Here is a 17,806-nt window from a genome sequence, read left to right on the forward strand (position 1 = left end):
AAAAGTTGACAATTTTGAAATTGTTTTGCTTTTTTATAGCATAAGTTTAAGATTCATTATTTTTTTATTGTCCCAAAATTTTGAAAAATAAATTTGGCAGGGTATTAATTAAAAGTGACGATTCATTTTATTGAAAAATCGATAATCACATTCTAGAAATTTACATAGCCCAAAATAATATAGTACTCAAAATACAAAGACTAGTGGTCCAGGTACTTTGCCCAAATATATTTTAAGCGTTGATTCTAGTAGTGGTCCCAGGGCAAGTCAACAAGTTTGGAAGTAAGTGAAGAAAAAGTTGTAGTTGAAATTAGAAAGCAAGAGTGAATGGAACATTTTGAGACTGAAATTGTTAAAGAAATAGAAGACAAACAAACGTTGGGTTGGTGGGATAAAGAGAGAGAAATATTTCAAAGTCATCCAACCAATACAAGGTCTAGTCTCTGGCTCTTTATGTTAAATAAGTCAACTTTAATCAAACTTTTTCCATCATTATGTTATAATTTTTTCCATTTTTATTTTAGTTAAATATTGATCTTGTGTACTCATTTTATGATCAAAATTTTCATTTCATTAGAGTTTCATATGAGATTATAAATGTGAAGAGTCTACTTATAAAATAGTTGTTTACATTATGAATTTAGATAAAGATTTAAAAATAAAAAGGGAAAGGAAAATAAAGAAAAAATTTAACTTATATTTTATTCACATTTTATTTCTTTTTTCCTATTTCTTTTTTTTGTTTTCCTTTTCAAATCTCTATCTAAATTTATGATCCAAACACAAAATAGGCAAAAAAAAATTTGCACTGGGAAATGACATCTTGGTACATTTGGAATGAAAACTGATTGATTTGTATTACATTAGGATTTTAGTATAAATTAAGGTAGCTCATAATTTTTAACTTGGGGTGCACCTCAAACAAATTCAATAAGTTGAGGGTTACCCAAGTAGTGTTGAGTGTTGTCTAGCCCTGCCCAAGTCTAGTTCGAGCTCAATAAATTAAACTTGGGATAGGCCCAAATTACCCACAAATTTAAGCTGAATTTTTATAAAAACATCCTAACAAGTTTCTTGAGGGTAAAATAGTAAATTTTTAATTTTGTTAGTAGAGTTAGGTGTTACAATTTAGTCTAAAACCAAATGAGGGTATCTTATTAAACCACAAAGGATAAAATGAATTTTATCCCAAAAAAATAAAAATTTAATATGTATCTCATTTTATTTTGAATTTAATTCTCTCTACGTGCATTGATTTTTTCTCTACGTATTTCTTTCTACTAGTTAGACCCAATGCATATTTAGAAAATTTCTATATATACAAGATGAGTTTTTTTTCTTTATTTTTAATTTTTTTTATTTTACCAACAAAAAATTTATTAATAAAATGAGTATACATTGGAGAGAAACAAGAACAAAACCACTCATCTCCAACATATAACAGCCACATTAACTGTAAAACACTAAAATATCAAAACATTACGTACAATTACATGCTTGCTGACAAGCTACTTAGATACCAACATATAAGACCAAAAGCAAACAAAAGGAACTCAATTAACCAACAAATCAAATAAGTTAAACGTGGAAATATCTCTGTTGATATCATTTCCTCCTTGCTTTGGTGAGAGTGATCCCCAGTAGTGGCAGTGCCGCCAATCTGTAGGCAGTAAGCACCAAATTGAGGTCCCCTAATTGTGCCCATAAGAGGGTAACAGCAGTAATAATGGAGCTATGGTGTCACAGAAAATGAATACGTGAAACCACTTGTGTTTTAGCATAGTTGGCATGCCTTGGTCAGGTTCAATGTTGTTATAACCACCGTGTATTGTGCAACCAGCTGCAAAAGTTACAGTGGCAATGAGGGTGGACACCAATAGAAGAGTGTTGAATCGGTCCTTATAGCTGTCTATGTTCACTTGCTCCAGTTGCATAGATGCTTGTTTCTTTTCAGCATTGATGGCTTTTCTACAGTAAGCTAGTGGTGCACCAGCGGCCTTCAATGCAGTCCATGTTAACCGTCGCAAGATAAAAATGTCCCACAAATTTAAACTATGACCACCTGATGGCTATTGAAATAGCAGGCCATTAAAATTCCTTCCAGTCAATGCTAAATAATAATTCGTAGTACTATGAAAAGGAATGTTCACACACAGACAACCTTTGGAGAACTTTAGCTTTAGCACACTAAGTGAAGAAGCATTTCGAGATTGTATATATGGACTAGCACAAGATTCACAATAGTTACCATTACAAAACATTAATCATGAATAATAACAAGGGAAACTTACGTGTAGGTCTTAATAAGTGAACTTATTGTCTAATAGGTCCTATGGGAAAAATTTGTTATAAAAAAAATCACCAATTGTAAGTTTTAGCGACAATTTATAAAAATCACGACAAAAAAAAATCACTAATTGTCAATTTTTAGTGACGTATATAAAAAATTATTACAAAAAAATTATTTTTAATGACAATTTTACCAAGACTTATTTTTAATAGGACTTGATAAGAATTAAATCCAACTATTAGGACCTATTAGTAGTTTACCCAAACAATAGATATAGCTTTGCTTGGACCCTATTTTTGACATATTAATGTAAGTGGAATTGATGCAAATAAAAATAGATAAATAACATGAAGAATCAAGAGCAGACATACCCTCATTTTGTTATGTTTGATTAGGTATCTGAAGTGTAGGGTTATTTAATTAGCTGAGTGCATACCTTTCGAAATGAGGACATTCTTTCCATGTAGTATTCAGCAGAATCAAGAGCAGACATACCCTCATTATTCACTATAAGTCCACTCTTTCATCCCATGTTAGGGTACTAACAATCTTTGGATGCCAATCCAAGGTGGCCAAATGCAAGGTTGTGTTTCCATGCTTATCCCTCATGTTTATAAAACTTGTCGACCTCAGGAGTTTGGAGAATGTAACTAACCATGTTATGTCCTCTGCTCAACATGAAGAATATTTTGACCATGACAGTTGAGCAGTTCCCTCGAATCAGGCCAATACTGAAGCAACCCCCGGACAACATCAACATGGCCTTTAATTGATGCTAAATGAATAGGAAGTAAGCCATTGTTGTCCCTTGCAATAGCACCTGAACTCTGCCTTCCTAACAAGTACTGAACCTCTTCAAGATAGCCCAATCATGCAATCAAGTGAAGTGGAGTCCTTCCTTCTTCATCTCTTAATCGAATGAGCCTTGGTTCTGATTTCAATAAGGCATCAAAAACACCTGGGATTTTAAATAAATTGAGAAACAAAAATGCAAAAACCAAAGAGAAATCAAGAATAAATGTCAGAATTACCTCGGGTTTCTTTTTAAAATGGCAGCATGAATAGGTGATTACCCTTTAAGTCTTTCATTTGTATTTTCAATCCCAACTGTGTCACATAGAATATGCGTGACAAGTTCCTAAAACCCTACTTCAGCAGCTAGAAACAGAGCTGATTTCACTTCATTGTTCAGATAATATAACACTTCTGGATCTACCGTGATCAAATAATAAGCTACAACTTGGTGGCCGTTCATCAAGGCCTCGTGTAATGATATGTTGCCCTTTTCATTTTTTACCCTCAAAAGCAGATTATCCCAATCAACATCTCTCTAAATTTTCCCACCATTTTCAGAACACATTTGAATCCCCGGAGCATATAAATCAACCAGATCAATGTCAAACACTAAGTACTTTTTCTCTTTTTTTCTCTTTTTGTTGAGTACTCAATAACAATGTACTTGATAAAATACTTTGAAGTAGTCATCCTCAACATACAGAAGCAAAAGAATTGCAAAAAGTCACGCCAACTGACCTCTGAAGCAACAAAAATTATTGAGATTACTTCAAAGAGACATAACAATCGAGTAAAACTGATACAAGGGAAGCCAAATACTCACCTGAGACCCAGGGAAGATATCAGCGAGAAGATTTTTGCACTGCTTCACAGACTGTCTTGACCTTGCCCGGAGGGAAGGATAGAAGAAACAGACTATACCACAAATGGGCAAAACCCGCCTCAACATAACCCCCATTTTCCAAGGAATTGACTTCAAACCCCTCCCCTGAAAAACCAAATCACAAATTCACCAAAACAACACTGACCCAATTGACCAAATGAACAATAATTCAGAAGAATTCCCAAAAATTTCATTTTTCTGGCAATTTAACGAATTGAACACAACAAAATTGCCAAAGAATAGGTCAATAAACATATAAATTTTGCAAAATTCAAACAAATTTATCAAAATCTAAATCATACCCACCAATCGAAACAATACTAAAATTCATATACTGAACAATCCAATTATTAAGATCGCGATCTAGATAAGCCTACCAACGAACGAACAAAATTGAGACAAAAAACAAAAAGGGTCTAAATATTTTTTGGGTTGGTAAAGGGTCTAAATATTGATGAGTAAAGGAATGAAAAACTAAATAATTTCCACAAGAAGCTCTGGTTATCAATCCAAATGCCAATAATTAACGTAAAGAAATTAAAAATTGAGAGAATACTCTTCCAAAGGCCCACCCCCATATGGACCTCTACTAGTATAAATCCTCTACCCACCAAGCAAGCTGCCATATCTCCCCTCAATCAATCTTCTCCAAAGACTATGCCTCTTTAGTGTGAATCTCAATAGCCATTTTTCTAATATCGCCTTACTAAATAAGTCCAGCTTCCTAATCCCAACACCTTATTGAAACCTCACTACAAAAATAGATTTCCATTAACTACTATACAATCTTTAAATTCTTTCGATTATTAACCGATTTTTTAAAATTTAGCCGAAATTCAAACCAAACTAATACACAATATAAGAAAGCCATTCTTTCCCAGAATGCCAATTTCATCAAATATTCAGAATTTATAGCCGATTTTTTGCTATTTGAAACTTTATCAATTCTAATTCGATCAACCAATCTGAATCCAACTCTTGTGAAAATTGAATAAATTAGGAAAATTTTAAAGCGTTGTTCCCAAACAATCAATTTAGCTATGATTTTCTACATAGAATTATAGCAATCTATTAAAAATTACAGCGAAAACAAGAAAACAGAGGCAACCTCTGAAAACCGTACAATTAACATATTAAGAAAATAAAGGCAGATGGAAGAACTCAAAAATCTTAGAACTCCACTTTTTAAAAATAATTTGGCACCTTCAGACAACATAGTGACCCAAATAATAAATTCTTCACTTAAAATTGAGGCGCCACAAAATAACTACCTCACAACACCTATTTCAATCAACTCTATACGAAAAAACTTGGGGACCTAAGTTACTAAGGTTAGTAACTCACAAGTATTCCTCCAAGACCCTCAGAAGAATATGCATGGACAAGTTCCCTCTCTCATTTCTTATACCTGGTGATTATTAAAGGAAGAAACAAAAATAAACAAATAAATAAATTTATAAAAATTAGAAAAAAAAAAAAACCCAAACCGATCTAGCGTGTTGATGTGCACAACCATATTCTTTAATCAAATAACAACAGAAACAGATCACAGTTCAATTCCACTGGTTGTTAGATTTATGGCAAACCAAGCCACACTGCTATTGATTGATGGCATCGAATGGATCCATCTTTCCAACCACTGTCTTCCTCATCTCCAGTTCCAGCTAATCCCTCAAACTCAAGAGCCTATGCAGCAACAATTCCCTCATCTTCTTACAATTCTTCACCACCTCATTCTTCCTCTGTGCCCCGGTACATTGACTCTGCTGCTACAAATCATCACACGAATGATCTCGCAAATTTCCATCTCTCACAGCCTTATGAAGGACAGGATCAAGTGACTGTTGGTAATGGTTCCTTTTTGCCCATTCATCATATTGGCACAGGTCTTTTGCCTGCTCCTACCTGTTCTTTTACTTTGAACAATTTGTTACATGTATCTGCTATTGCGTCCAATCTTTTGTCTGTTCAATAGCTCACTCGTGATCATAATTGTGTTATTATTTTTTATGCTAACTCTTTTGAAATCCCGGACAAGCTTACAAACAAAATTCTTCATAGTGGATCTAATGTGGATGGCTTATATCAGTTCTCTCCTTCTCATGTTGCTTTACCACAGGCCTATCATGCTCACTCACCTGCTTCTGTTAGTGCACTCACTTGGCATCAACGATTAGTGCATTTGCCTTATTTTTCTTCTGATCATATTGATTGTTCTACTACTTGTAATAAGATTGCTTCTTGTACAAATTGTGTTGTTGCTAAAATTCATAGACTGCCATTCAAGCTCTCTAATACTTCTGTGAATGCTCTCTTTTCTTTGGTTCATAGTGATATTTAGGGACCCTTTAACTCTTTTGCGAATAGCTTTAAATACTGTGTTTTGTTTGTGGATGACTTTAATAGTTTTTTTTGGGTTTACCCCTTACATTACAAGAATGAAGTTTTTGCTAAGTTTTTAGACTTCAAATCTTATGCTGAAAATCAGTTTCACACCTCTCTTAAAATTTTATGCACTGATGGTGGTTCTGAGTTTGTTAATAAGAAGCTTGATTCATTTATTGCACCTAATGGAATCATTCATCAGCAGAGTTGCCTCTATACTCGGTCTCAAAATGGTGTGGCTGAGAGGAAGCACTGACACATTTCTGAAAAAACTATTGTTCTTATTCATCAGTCAAATTTGCCTCTTTCTTTTTGGTTTGATGCTATCACTGCTTTAGTTTTTCTCATTAATCGATTGCCTAGCTCTACTTTGCATAATGTCTCGCCCTATGAGACTCTTTTCCATCATCCTCTTGATTATTCTTCTTTTAAAGGGTTTTGGCTGCTAATGTTTTCCTTGGCTCAAGCCTTACACTTCTCATAAACTTCAACCCCAAGTCTACCTCTTGTATGTTCTTGGGGTATCACCCTTTCATGAAAGGGTATCGGTGTTTAGATCCCTTCACAGGTAAAATTCATATCTGCAGACATGTTCTTTTTAATGAATCTTGCTTCCCCTTCTCTTCTCTTCCTCATACTCCTCTTTCTCATTTTTCTTTATCTGGTTTTTTCTGGGGCCCTACTCCTGTTTCTCATCTTGTTTCTCAACCTTCTCCTCCTTTAGGACCTGTTTCTCCACATTCAGTTCCTTCAATTTCTTCACATTCAATTCCTTCTGTTTCTCCACATTCTGCTTCTTTAGTTCCTGCTTTTCCTCATTCAGTATCTTCTCCATCCCTATTCCCTTCTCTCATTCCTATTGATTCTCTCTATATAAATCTTCATTTGACTCCTCCTCCTTCTGTCCCTTCTCTAGTTTTCAATTGTCATCCTATGCTTACTAGGTCCAAGACTCAAACATCTTTGTGTCTTGCTGCTTCTGTTTTTGAGCCTTCTCTATTCCTTACTACTGAGCCTTCTACTGTCAAACAAGCTGTGTCTTCTCCTGTCTGCGTTCAAGCTATGCAAGAAGAATATAATTCCCTTCAACAACAGTGTACCTGCGATCTGGTTCCTCTTCCTTCTCAAAAAGTTGCTATAGGTTGTAAATGGGTATATCGCATCACAAAGAATTCCGATGGAAGTTTTGCTAGGTACAAGGCTCGGTTAGTGGCCAAGGATTATTGACAACAAGAGGGTATTGATTTTCAAGAAACTTTTAGCCCTGTGGCTAAGCAACCAACCACCAGAATTTTACTCTCCATGTTTCTTCATTTTCAGTGGACTTTGAAGCAAGTGGACATTTCCAATGCTTTTCTTCGTGGTAAGTTTGAGGAGGAAGTGTTTATGTTACAACCACCTGGGTTTGTTCATTCCACCCATCCTACTCATGTTTGTAAATTGAAGAAGGCCTTGTATGGTCTTAAACAGGCCCTAAGGGCCTGGTATTCCACTTTTTCAGCTTTTCTTCTATCTCAAGGATTCATTAATAGTCATTCAGACTCCTCTCTTTTTGTTCAGAAGACTACCTCCTATATTACTATCATCCTCATTTATGTGGGTGATATCCTTTTGGCTGGTAGTAATTCAAGTCTTATTGATCAGCTTCTTCTTCAAATGCACAAGGTTTTCTCTATGAAAGAACTTGGCGAAATTTCATGCTTCCTTGGTATCTCAGTTCAAGCTTAGGCTCATGGTTACTTTTTATCTCAGCAAAAGTATGCCACTGACTTACTCTCCAAAGCTGGCATGCTTGACTGTAAACCATGCCCTACTCCATTGGTTGTCAAGCCCTCTTTATCTGCCATTGACTCCTTGCCCTTTGCCCATCCTTCTCTTTATCGCAGCATAGTTGGTGGCTTGCAATATCTTACAATTAATAGGCCTGACTTGGCTCTCGCAGTAAATCAAGCTTATTAGTTAATGAGTTCTCCTACCAATGGTCATTTTCAAGTGTTAAACGCCTACTTCGTTATGTAAAAGGGACCATCTCCCATGGTGTTAGTTTTACAGCTGGTCCCCTTCAACTGCAAGCATTTTCTGATTCCAACTGGGCTGGGGACACTTCTGATAGGAGGTCCACTTCTGGGTTTTATGTTTTTCTTGGCTCGAATTTGGTTTCATGGTCTGCTAAGAAACAAAGCACTATGTCCAAATCTTCAACTGAGGCCGAATATCTGTCCTTAGCTCACACTGCAGCAGAGTTATGCTGGTTGCAACAATTGTTAAAGGATTTATCTGTTCCCACCTTTGTTTTCATGACCGCTCTGACGATTTCTGGCGAGGAGATGACGATGGTGGACATTTCGCCAAGTTGGAGGTGCATCAAGGGTTCAAATTTTGTGGCCAATTTTTTCAATGTGTGATGGGCTAGTGATGAGCCAAGAAGTTGGTGAATGTTTCCTATGAGAGGTAGTTTTCTTGGACCTGGGGTAGTTTTGGAATAGAGTTTTTGGGTTTGAATCTCTTCATGTGCATGACTAGAACGAAGATGAATAGGAGGGGGCTAAGAGGAGAGGAATGGGTGGGAATTGAAGCTTCATATTGAAGGAAACTGAGGTTGAAGAGGGTGTTATGAGCTTGTTAGAAGACATGTCCTTTATAGTGTAGTTTTTGTTTTTCACGAAGTCATTGTAGTTGCCATTTATGACTTGTATGATTGACTCAAAAAGTTGTAATAGGGACCCCCAAATTTCTTTGCTTTTTTTCATCTCTGCTTGGGGGCTAAACTTTGAATTTCCAAAGGAAAATTTTCTATGTAGCAGGGGCCATATTTTAGAACACCATGACAACCTTAGGTTGATGATTTTTGCCTATGCCGACTGAAAAATCGAAGTCAGACACATATGACATAAGAAAACGGTGTATTATCATAAACCCACATAATTGTTAGCCAACAAATATTTCACAAGTAACCCTATGTATGATATGACAAAAAATATTTTTAATAAAAAAAGGTTTTTTTTATATTTTCAATAAATTTGTTTTTCGTTGATTTTTGTTTCAAAAATATATGAAAATTATTTTACAAAATATGTTTTCTGCTCAACTAGAGAAGAATACATTGAATCCATTTCTACAAAGTAAATTCAAAAGCAATCACCCACCAACCATTAAGTCCGAGTGTACACCAAGAAAGATTGCCCACAATTTATCCCATGTAAATTACTATAAGAAACGCAGTCAACACACTTGACACTGCTTTTACTACTTTGCCAAATTTGAGTGGCCATGTGAAAACTGTGCAGAGTGTGAAAGTGATTACAAAAATAAAATAAAAGAAAAAATCTTATGTTCAAGACTTGAAACACACAACCTGTTGTGTAGGGAAAACAAACACTTGCCACTAGATTCTCACAATAATTCAATTTCTACTATATTTTGTTTACAATCAACTAGTAACTATATTTTATAATGCTCATAAAATATTTCCTTAGCTGAGTCATTTGACTCTAGTAGGTTTATAATTGAAGTTCGTAAACTGTGTTTGTGTTTGGGTCATGGATTTGGAGAATGATTTGTGAAGGAAAAAGAAAATGGACTCGAAATGTGAAATAAGATAGGTTTGTGTTGTATCAGGAAAGATACTAGAAGCAAAGATACTGAAATTGTGAAGAACTGGCCACTTCCATCATCCAAAAGTTACGGTTTGCTTTGTTTCTCCTGCATTTCTGGCCTATTTTCTTTGTCATTTCAGTAATTATAGGATCAAATTTTACCTTGAGGCATGTACATCGACACAATGTCGTACCAAATTTTCTTTTCTGGTCATCCAAACACAGAAAGAAGGAAACAGAACAGAGCAGAGAAAGAAAAAAAAACACAGCTTGGAATGCAGCCAGTGAGCAAACTCAATTGCAAGAACTTTAGCATATCAGAAAATTAAATTATTCAGCATACTTTCTCCTCCTATTATCAACCATGTCTTCCCATTCAGAGAAAAGCTAGTTTGCAAGCTGAACAATCAAAGAATTCCTCCACAATCTTAATTTTGAGTGAACAATCATAAAACAACCTTATCTCTACATGTTGGATGAAGTCTGTTAATGTGCTATATCTTCTTTCTTGTCACACATTTTCCAATTATGACAATCACAAACAAGAGGGGGAAAAAATCAATGTAACAATTATACCACGTTATCATCAACACGTGGTATCACCATTCATTTATAATTTTTTTTAACTCTCAATGACATTTCCAAGGAAACGCCAAGTTACTTGCACTCGAGGATTGACATCGACATCCACCTTTAAATGGAAATTTGAGGGCAAGCGGCCATTCCCTTGATTCCTACTAACAAGAATTTTACTCCATGAGAAATTGAACAAAATGGGCTGAATCAGCCTATTTCTTGCGTGTACAAATTGAATCCTTTTTTGAGAAAGGAACTAAAGATGGAATGGTTTCTCAGCTGGAGAGAAAAAAATGTCAAGAATCCTCTTTTTTTCTATAACACAACTGATGTTTCTTCAGAACACTAATAGATTAGTGAAGCTTGAAACTATCTTCAATTGACAACTCATTTCCATTTACATTAGATGACAATTTCCATTCAAAAGCTTGTAATTTACTACTCTAACAGAGACTTCATGAGTGTCAAAGCATATATTTACTAAAACCACAAAGACAAAAGGCAGTCATGTGACAAGGCATTAACATGTTATTACATAGTCATAGCACATTTGCAGTCTTGGAAAAAGAAATGAAGAAAAAAATGTAACTTATATTTTATTTGCATTTCACGCGCTTTTCTCTTTTTCATTTTCAAATCGTGACCCAAATCCATGATCCAAACACAGATTTAGGAAACAAAAAAATTCAACACTGGGAAATAAAATCTTGTTACGTTTGCAATGAAAATTGATTGATTTGTATGGCCAATTTTTTCGAATGAACTTTTAGCAATTCAGTTAGGATTTGGTTTAAATTAAGGTAGCTTGTAATTTGTAACTAGAGCTGCAACGTGAGCGGGTGCAGTAAGGTTAAAGAGTTATCCAAGTTGTTTTGAGAGTTGCCTGAGGCCCCCAAGCCCGACCTCTAACCTAATTTTGTGTGTCCAAGGCAGCCTTGAGCTCAATAAATTGAACTTGAGCTATGCTCCAATTAGCAACAAATTTGAGCTGAATTTTTTTGTTATCATCCACCCTTCAAGGATGACAATTATTTTATCAACCACCTTTCAAACAAGCTAGACCAACATTTAAATATTGATAGCATTAAAGTAACACCAAGTAATTATTTAGTATTTAAAAAACATAGTGGAGACAACCAAACCTATGCTCATTTCCACCACTTCAACTTCAAAAAATTATTTTTTGTCATAAAGTATTTAATAAAGATTCCTAGAACAAAGCCACATGAAAAATGTGACAAAATCCAAATGCTAACCATAATCGGACCCCCACAAGTGACAGAAGGCATTAACTTGTGTCATTCCAGTCATCATCCACCAGAACACAAACTGGGATCTCAAAATTTTGTTTAAAAAATTCTTGCCACAGTTATAAAATTTTAACAGCCTATCATCCCTTTAAATCCAAGTCTGTTCTAGCTCTTTCAAACGCTTCAAAGTCTAGAACCTTTCTTTCACCTTTTCAAAGCCAAATCATAAAAGGTAACTATAAAACCTTAGGCATGTAAATCCTATGGTCTCATGTGTGACATTTACTTCTTCACTGGTCCCTAAACCACACGACCTGCTACCCAAGCTCCCAAATTACTGCCACCAGGGTTTTGGGTTGCAGGATACCAAAAATACTCTTAAATGTGGAGATTAATATCTTCATTGGATGTGTGAGCTTGTGGCCAGCCAATAAAACTACACAAATCCTTTTATCTCCTTCATGGAGTAGCTAATATTTTTAATGATACACATACCAAACTCAAACATGAATTTGCTAAGCCAATATTTTACTTATCAAACAACCTGGCATCAACTCAACAACTTGAATTTTTAAAATATCTAATATGTTCCTATTCATGGCAACACTTGCACCAGTAAAATTTCACAAAAAAATAAATATGAGCGACCTTTTCAATCAATACTCTCCATATCACCATTTTCATACTACAATTAATCACAAAATTCCCAAGTCTATAGAACAAGTGCTAGTAAATATCTCTAGTTTGATCCCCCAATCGCCATTTAAGATGCAAAAAAAATAAAATAGACTACAATAGCAACGAGTAAAAGCAATGCTCAAAGATTAACATATAACATTATTTTCAATGTGAATTCTCTATCTAGTAGCAAGCATTTCTATTACTCAAAATGATTAAGAATGTAACATGGGGAATGGTTTGAGTTGTAACTTGTAAGATTGCATTTCAAAGTTAAAAACTTGGCAACGCCCAGTCTTCTATGACTGAAATCCAATTTAAAAGCAACTACATACAAAAGTGCAAACCTCTAAAAGGTTGCTAAACGATGCAAGAAAAAAACAAGAGTCATGACATGAAACTCTTATTTAACTCAGTGCTTTAAGAAAACTGAACAACTTAAAATTCTGAAATTCATTTTATCCCCCCCAACTACTGTTGTAACTGTTATCTCATTTCCAAGCCATCAAACTTTATCAATTCTTCAAATCACTCGCATATCCCCCAAAATTCAGAGCACTATATCGACATAAAATAGAGCTCCAATTCACAATCTTGACTTCACACAAATCAGCCCACTAAGCCAACAATTGTTTGATAACTACTTTATGACTATTTTCAACAATTCATGGACTTAAACAATTCTTTCATTTGATCAAATGAAAGACTTTTACTTTGACTTTATTGCCATGTGTCATCATTCAATTGATTCACCTGTTGGTAGGAAATTTTACAAAAATGAGTGCAAACAGAAATGTACAGTACTAATCAAGGTTCACAACCCCAATAGTTTTCTTGCCTGTGACCTTTTCAATCAGTGCTCTTCAAATCAGCATTTTCTTACCATAATTAATCACAAAAATCCCACATCGATATGGAAACAAGTGCTAGTCAATATCTCCAATTTATTCCCCCATCGCCATTGAAGAAGAAAAACAAAATCAAATTATCAACAATTTTGTTTATTGATAAAAAGATGTGGAAGAGATGATGTTGGAAGCTCACCTGGACTACAATAGCAACGGGTAAAAAACTGCTCAAAGAGTAACATAAAATATTATTTTCAATATGAATTCTCAATCTAGTAGACAACAATTCTATCATTGTAAGATTGCATTTCAAAGTTAAAACCTCGGCATGGCCTAGTCTTCTGTGACAGAAATCCAATTTAAAAAAAAAATTACATACAAAAATACAAATCTCTAAAGGTTGCTACATGATGTGAGATAGAAAACAACAAAAAACCATGACATGAAACTCTTATTTAACTCAGTGCTTCAAAAAAACTAAACGACTTAACAAAGCTTTAGAATTCAATACCGCAACAAGGGTAAAGCTTTTGAAGTGGTCCTGTATGGCTGTTATCTAGATGCTCACCCACTCAAATGCAGTAGCTAGGTGAAACACCCCTTCAAGTGGATACCATTGCTTTATTGTGCTACTTAACGGAACAAACCTAGTTTTGAAATAAGAACATCAATAACTCAAATATAGCATATAAGTAGAAACCATAAAAGATAATTCAACAAAGTAATGCTGCAAAGATAAATTCCAATTACCGAATAATGCCATTTGTCTTTATTAATTTTTTCTTTCACTGCTTCAGTGGGCACCCTTCTTAGACCTTTTCACCTTCTTATGATGTTTTCCTTCAACAATTGTCATAAGCCATTTTGGTCTTCGAGTTACAAACATAAGATATCCCATAATCATTCCAAATAAAAATCCGCATCCATACCCCAACACTACAACTTGCCAGTTAAATCCGCTTGACTTGTCTGAATTCTCATCTTGTTGGAGTGTTGGTGGAGGTGGCAGTGGCAGTAGTTCCTTACATTTCTTTGATAAAGGCAATCCACATAAAGCCAAGTTCCCACTATATGAATCATTTTCAAATGTATAAAACTGCCTCCCTTGAGGAATTGGTCCTGCTAGTTGGTTATCCGAAAGGTTTAGTACCTCAAGAAACATCAAATTTGTCAATTGCTGAGGAATCTCCCCAACAAGCTTGTTTGAGGAAAGGTCCAACGATTCAAGGTTTTTCAAATTTCCAAGTGAAGTTGGGATATGGCCTGTAAGATTGTTATGAGATATGTTAAGACCCCGAAGTGAATTAAGCCTCCTAATGGATTTCGGAATCTCTCCTTGGAATTTATTTCTTGAAAAATCAATGATTGATAAGATTGTTAAGATTCTTGATAATTCAATCTCATATCCTTTAATCATCACCACCACAGAATCTTGATAATAGCTGTCACCCATGTATTTCAATTTCATTTCATGTTCATCAACATTGATCATAGCTCGAAATTGTTTGATATAATTTGTTGGCAAAAGGCCAGTGAACTCATTGTAAGATACGTCGATAATTCTCAACTTAGGGAAAGGATGTTTGCCCTTGGTCTTGAAGGTACCTATGTGACCATGAAACCTATTAAATCTTAAGACAAGAACCTGCAAGTTTCGAAGAGTTCCCAACCAGTGGGGGAATGTATCATTTATCTTGTTTTTTCCAAGATCTAGAACTTCCAAGTATTCACAATTGGGCAAAGATCGTGGAACTTGTCCTTCAATTTGGTTGCCATTCAGGTTAAGATTCCTTAGGAAATTGCCTTTGGTAAATGTTGCAGTAAAGGTGCCAGAAAAGCTATTAGTCCCTAAATTCAGCACTGAGAGACTGTTGCTCAAGTTTCCCAAACATTGTGGAATCAACCCACTCAAACTGTTATTAGACAGATCAAGAACTCCAAGTGAACTCAGATTGCAAATCAATGTAGGGATTTCTCCGGTCAATTTATTGTTTGAGATAGAGAAAACATATGTGGTGTTAGGTGGAACAGGGAGTGGTTCTCGGAGTGAGTTGGAGTGCAGGTCAATAAACTGTAGATTCTTCCATGGAAGACGCTCTAAACTTGTAATGAAATTATGAGAAAGATTTAAATTTTGCAATGAATCTTTCCCCACATTGAATAACCATTTTGGAACTTCACCGTGAATTTTGTTGTTTGAAAGGTCTAGAGAACGCAATCTGGCTTGTTCTCTCAAGAAGTTTGGGAATTCGCTCAAGTTGCAAGAAGCTAATCTTATAGTTTCAAAGTTGGTCAAGGTAGAGTTGACACTGTTGTTGATGCTCAATGAGAGACCACTATATGAGAGATCAAGAGAGATCAGATTTTTAAGCTTTAGAAGCTTATCTAGATCCACTACACCACTTAAGTTATTTGATGAAACCCACAAGCATGTTAGGTTCTGGAGTTCATAAACTAATCCTGGAATTGGTCCCTGTAGCTTATTGTTTCTCAATCTTATGTCAACCAGTGAAGGCAGAGCAAACAACGAAGATGGTATTGTCCCATTGAGTGAGTTTAAATTCAAAACGAGAGAAGTTAGTTGGCTCATGTTGCCAAGGGAATCCGGTATTTGACCGTTCAAATTGTTTCCGGAAAGATACAAGATAGTAAGTTGGCTCATGTTGCCAAGGGAATCCGGTATTTGTCCGTTCAAATTGTTTCCGTAAAGATACAAGCCTCTAAGCTTTGCAAGGTTTGAAATTGATGAGGGGATTTGACCGCTGAAACTATCATACCCGAAGGCTAAATCAGTGATTTTTGTAAGGTTCCAAACAGAAGCTGGAATGGACCCCGAAAGGTTGCAGTTGAAGAGGTACAAAATATTCAAGGCTTTAAGATTGCTGATTGATTCAGGCAATTGGCCAGAAAAACTTATGTCGCCAAGATCAAGAAACTGAAGGGAACTAGTTGCATTGAAGTATGGAAGTTTACCTGTGAGGTCCCGATTTCCCCGTACATGGAGCTCTCGTAGGTTTGGAAAGTGAAAAATGTTTTCTGAGAATTTCCCACGCAGTTGACAATAACCAAGACTGAGAGATGTCAAAGAAGATAGATTTAGCAAAGCATGAGGTAAAGGTGAAGAGATATTCAACGAATCAAGGTATAGCTCTCTTAATTGGGTTAGGTTTCGAAGGAGCATATTGAAAGTGTGTTGTTCAAGTCTCCCCTTAGGAGGATAATAATAATAACCCAAATAAGAGAGGTCTAAGGAAATCAATTTGGACAGATGGCAGATTTTTGAAGGAATTCGGCCAGTAAAATTAGAGAAAGAGAGGTTGAGATGGGTCAAACTTGGAAAGGAGCCAAAATCAGGTGAAATTGTAGAGAAATTGAAGTCATTGAAGGCAAGATTGAGGGTTTGGAGGTGACGAAGGTGGAAGAGGGTGGTGTTGGGTTGGATGGTGCCTTGAAGGTGGCTGCAACTGAGGTCAAGTCCAATCACATGACCATTGGACCAGTCGCACGTGACCCCCTCCCACGAGCAGCAATCACTACTCTCATTCCAGAACACCATTTTAGGATGAGAATCAGATTCACAACGTGGAGAAGAGGCATTAGCAGTTATGGTAAATGTTGTTTTAAATTGGAGAAGTGAAAATCTCTGGTCCTCAAGGCAGGTATGGCGTGCAGAAGTAGAAAAAGAAGAAGAAGACAAGAGAAATAACAGAAGAAATTGATGAAGAACAAACATAACCCAACTCATTTTGTTTTCTTACAGGTAGAAGGATTCGGAGAGATATGAAAAGGAGAGTATAGGAAGGATAGTAGTTTGATGATGGAGAAGGAATAAATGTATTACTCATTCTTATACACACTGCTAAGTCCTTCTCTGGTAGTGGTGGTGGAGCAACCCAGCCCAGCCCGTCAAGCACGGCAACTGTGTAATTTTGTCCACCAGCCACATGACTTCCAAATTCGCAACAGTGATTCTTTGTCTTTAATTCCAATGGGAAATTATGTTGATATTCTTTACATTTTGTCTATTGTGTCATTCTAGTTTGAGTAATTTTAATTAATTTTATTTCGAATTCTTAACTTTTAATTTTGTATTAATTTGATTTAATTGATAACATTAATTATGGTTGTTGAAAGAAAAAATGCTACTGAGTTAATTAAGAATTGAATTGAATAAGTTTACAATTTTTTAGCTATAAAAATATGAAACATGCAACTCATGGGCACATTTTTTATAAAAAGAAAATACTAAAAGTTGTAATCAATTAGATCAAATTAAGATAAAATCATAAATTAAAGTTAAAATTGAGTCAATTGAAATTATAAAAACAAAAATAACACGAGTAAAAATATAAAGACTACTAATATAGTTTTCCTTTAATCAATTAAAACTTGGTAATGCCTTGACTATTTATAAAGCAAGTAATAAAACATTTTGGGACTGGTTTGCTTTTAATTGAACAAAAGCATAAATGTAAGAATCATTATTTTTTGTTGTCCCGCAGTTT

The 17,806-nt window shown here is 35.3% G+C and overlaps 1 pseudogene across 10 annotated transcripts; it reads right to left on the reverse strand.

Annotated features, from left to right (window-relative positions):
* Positions 1–1,449: 1,449 nt before the first annotated feature.
* LOC114294543 (receptor-like protein 7 pseudogene) lies at positions 1,450–17,154 on the reverse strand (annotated as a pseudogene). 10 transcript variants are annotated; one of them, XR_014335738.1, is made up of 6 exons: positions 14,052–17,154; positions 13,813–13,948; positions 3,909–4,073; positions 3,322–3,825; positions 2,727–3,221; positions 1,450–2,069 (listed from the first exon to the last, which is right to left on the reverse strand). The product of XR_014335738.1 is annotated as a receptor-like protein 7 pseudogene, transcript variant X4 (transcript). The 10 variants fall into 10 exon arrangements; XR_014335742.1 differs by having other exon boundaries at positions 1,450–2,062; positions 2,727–3,248; XR_014335737.1 differs by having other exon boundaries at positions 2,727–3,248.
* Between the last annotated feature and the right edge of the window lie 652 nt (positions 17,155–17,806).

Source organism: Camellia sinensis, chromosome 7 (genome assembly GCF_055761805.1).
Source record: "Camellia sinensis isolate YWXY chromosome 7, ASM5576180v1, whole genome shotgun sequence".
In the NCBI taxonomy this organism is placed as follows: Eukaryota; Viridiplantae; Streptophyta; class Magnoliopsida; order Ericales; family Theaceae; genus Camellia; species Camellia sinensis.